The 4,281-nt window shown below is 43.0% G+C and overlaps 1 protein-coding gene across 2 annotated transcripts in view; it reads left to right on the forward strand.

Moving 5' to 3' along the window:
• Positions 1-4,281, forward strand: part of XIAP (X-linked inhibitor of apoptosis) — a 28,243-nt gene that overhangs the window by 20,151 nt on the left and 3,811 nt on the right. The gene's annotated exons all lie outside the window — the stretch shown is intronic.

Raw genomic sequence — 4,281 nt, forward strand, 5'->3', positions numbered from 1 at the left:
TTTTTTTTTTTAATTGGGGAGGATTAGAACTACGATGCTTTATGCTACCTGGGGTTCCGTTAGGGCAAATATATTTTTAACTTGTCCTAGTGACAATGATTTCACCAGACAAATGAGGAAAAACCTGCAACAATAGCACAGAAATGTAAAATGTAATGAAGTGAAATAGGGCAGGATAAGCAAGAATTTCTCTTGTCCCACTGTATTTGCTTTAGAGACAGTAGCTCTTTTATGTCATCATTTTCAGGATGGATAAAGCATTGTTTGTTTCAATGAGCTGTGATGGTGCCAACAAATTTGTAAATGTCTGGATTTGATGGGTGGATTGTCAATATCCTCCTGACAAAAGAACTCTGGTCATCCACTACCCCTAACTGCCAGAAGAATGATTTGCAGAGGTTTACTTATTGCTAGTCATAGTCTTCATGTGAATCAGAGGTATAAGCCCAACTCCAGTCTGGATAGAGTGCGAAGTGTTAGAACTTGCCAGTTTTTTACTGTTTGTCTTTTGTGGAGAGGATTTTCCTCGCGTTCATTTTCCACCCTCATGAGTAAGGAAAAAACTGTTCAACTTAGACACCAACAGCAATAAAAATAGTGGGCCCTTCCTTCCATTGCTAGTTGGGAGTCTGACTTGGGGGCTCTCCTTTTTTGCCTGAGCAAGTGAATGGTATCGTTTTTCATACTCATATTAGTAAGTCCTTTCAGGATGCAGGCTATAAGTTACTTACCAGATAGTACAGGGTCCCTACTTGGCTGCACCAAATGTATCCTGCCCTCCCTGATGCATGTTAGAGATGTGAGAGTGAAAGGGGCATGCGTTACACACCTTTTGGAGCTGCCCCAGGCTTCGTGGATTCTGCTCCTCTGTAAGGGATATCATTAGGAAATTAACAGACTTTTGTGTAGGGCTGCAACAACTAATCAACATAATCGATTATAATCGATTATTGAAAAAGTTGTCAACTTTTTCAATAATCGATTAATCGTCTTCCGATCAGTTGACCCTGTTCACAGCTCCACACGCTGTGCGCCGCACCTCCTCCCCACCTCACGCTCACTGCTGCCAGACCCGCTCGCATCCACGCTCCACACGCCGCACCTCCTCCCCGCCTCACATTTCCTGCCCATCCACGATCGGCACAGGGACGCGGGGAGATGTAGTAAGGAGGAGCAGGTGTGGGGGGATGACAGCTGCTGATAGACAGGTCCGATCTCAGAAGCACGTTGCTGGAAGACTGCACTTTCCCACACATGGTGCTCTATAATGTATTGATGGGATTTGTATTCCTCTATAGCTGATGGTACATTGTGCTGTATATTATACATAGGAATACAAATCCCAGCAATACATCATACGCTGTATGTATAATGTATTGCTGGGATTTGTTGTACTCCTCTATAGCTGGTGATATTCTGCATTGCGCTGTATAGAGGACTACAAGTCCCAGCAATAATACATTATACAGCGCAATGTAGAATACCACCAGCTGTAGAAGATTACAACAAATCCCAGCAATAGTACATTATAAAGTGGTACAATGCTAAATACCACCAGCTATAGAGGACTACAAATCCCAGCTATAATGTACTATTGCTGGGATTTGTTGTATTCCTCTATAGCTGGCGGTATTCTGCATTGTGCTGTATAATGTGCTTTTGCTGGGTTTTGTAGTCCTCTATAGCCGGTGCCAGTCTGCATTGATTGCTGTATAATTTTACACTTTCCATTTCACTATATTGCACACCATCACTATCTTTTTTTCTTTACTTCCACCGCTCCAAGCTTGCTCCTGTGATGGACTACAACCTCAATACAAACTAGTAGTCCTATCACTGGAGCCATTTTTTAAACTTTATTTTATAGTTTATCCGATTAACCGATTAATCGAACGTAATAATCGCCTAACTAATCGATTTTGAAAATAATCGTTAGCTGCAGCTCTACTTTTGTGTACCTGATAGCCCTGCCTTCTTCCTTCTCCATCACAACACATCCCCCTGTAAAACCTACTGTAAGTCGGTCCTTATCTGTATGCTTTATGCGGCCAGAGCTTACTTCCCAAGCCCTAGTGTAGCGCAGAACTCCCGACTTTGGCAATGTAATTTTGCCTTAATCTATGATATAATGGCTATGGAAGATCTCACCTCGATGTTGCATAGGACGGCTGATTCCTTTAATCGTTGTTGGTTATACTGGAAGGAATTTGTGTCTTTTACAGGAATACCTCTCCCTCCTTTCTTCGTGAGCTCAGGGTCTGCCTATATCGTTTTGTTTGCCCTCGATCCTGAGGAGTGTTGCCAGGGTTGCTCCCCTGTTCTCTCATACGTTCTTCTCTTCTTTGCTCTTTTCCCTTTTATTGTCTTTGTGTTTTCACTCGGTTATGCTTTCCTGTCTTGGATGTTCTTGTGCTTCTTCTTACCCTATGTTATGTTAAAATAAGGACTTCCTGAGGTGTTGGAGAAGTAGGCTATATTCATATGAGCTTCGGATTTGGGGAGATGAATGCTCTCCAATTTTTCCTGGTGAGCAATGTCACTGAAAGTGAAGGAATATCCAGAATATTAAGTGGTCACCAGAACATAAATTCTTCCACTGAGGACACGTGTTGCAGTGTCAACTGTTTAAGGGAATGTACCTCACTTTGAAGAAATTTTGTCTCCTTTTACTGCTGTGTCTGTAAGTGAAGGAAAATCTCTCAAATGGGACACAGCACGCAAAATCTGACCGGGCTTTTAACCATTCCATACGCTATCCAAAATGTAAAAATAAAAATTTTGGCTTTAAAATCTATATTTTAAGAAATGGATGACAGGCTCCAGAAGAAATAATCTGAAATGTATATATTCCCTGATTTGCTGCTCATGTGGGGAGTTTCTTGTGACAGGATTGACTGGGAATCTCCATATGTAACCTAGGCCTATGTCTAGAAATGTGTTAGTGGTAAATTTCTTATCCTGCCAGGTCTGTAATGCTGCTATACAAAATCTGAACATGTCCTACCTGGGATCTTGTCTATTTAAAAATTACCATGTTTAGTAGGGAAGCTTCAATATGTTTTTATCACCAGGACCTGGTAAATAAAATCGAAAATCACTTTATTTGTTTGTCTGAAGCCGACCTATTTCAGCATTCTGCCCTGCTAGCTTCTTGCATGCATTTTTTGCTCCCTCCCCATTGCATAATATTTCTTGTACCATTTGTATGAAGTTTTACCATATGATAAAAGCTAAACTTCTGGCAGACAGCTAAAACAGTACTGTGAACTGTCTTATCTGCCAAAGGATTCTTAATTCTGTCGAGGCCACTTTTGTAATTAATACAACACTGCAAGATATCATAGCTTTGAGGGTGGCACTACATTCTCTGTTGGAGGAATACAGTGGCGTCACCCCCCCCCTTTCCTGCTTATTGTACAAGAAATAAACCCCTGAATCACTAGCTCTGCTCTCTCCTTCTGTCAGCTTGCTTCCTGTTAACACATGTGCTTGCAAGAGAGCCTCATTTAATGCCAGTTCACACCAATTATGGTGCGTTGCTGCATTTTTCTGCATTCGCACTGGACCGGAACGCATGTGTTCTATCAAAGATTGTGACTGCGTTAGAATGTGTGACCGGTATGTTTTACCTGATGAAGGGGATCCTTTGTGACCCCGAAACGTTCGTTGTTTTCTACCACGATGCACGTCAATAAATAGACGTATTTTGCAAATTTGGAGTGCCGGTGTCTCTGCTTCAGCTCAAGAATGTGTGACCGGTGACGTGGTCACACATTTTAACCTAATCCTGCCCAGTTTTTCGGCGGTGGAATGTGTGACCTGTCATGTGGTCACACGTTTTAACGTAATCCCGCCCATTTTTCCCCCCAGTAAAATGTGACCGGCAAAAGGTGAATTCCAACAGTTTCTCACCTGTTCCAGGGCAGATCGGCATCACAGATCATTTGTGCAGGTGAACCGATCTGCCCTGGAACAGCTGAAATGTAATCTATCTGACTTTGTGTCTGCGATCTCACATTCCACAAAGTCAGATAGAAGTGACATTTTAGGACCGGTCAGCTGTTCCAGGGCAGACCGGTTCTCCTGCACATATGATCTGCGATGACTATCTGCCCTGGAACAGCTGAGAAAGTGTTGGAGTTCTTCTCCTTTTGCTGGTCACATATTCCAATGCCGAAAAAGTAGGCATGACATTCCAACTCAGTCACTATCTTTGATAGAACACGGGCAGATCGCACTGTGGGGGGGGGGGGGGGGGGGGGGGGGCGCGGGGGGGCAGGG

Source organism: Nanorana parkeri, unplaced genomic scaffold (assembly GCF_000935625.1).
Source record: "Nanorana parkeri isolate BGI_ZX_2015 unplaced genomic scaffold, ASM93562v1 scaffold349, whole genome shotgun sequence".
NCBI lineage: Eukaryota > Metazoa > Chordata > Amphibia > Anura > Dicroglossidae > Nanorana > Nanorana parkeri.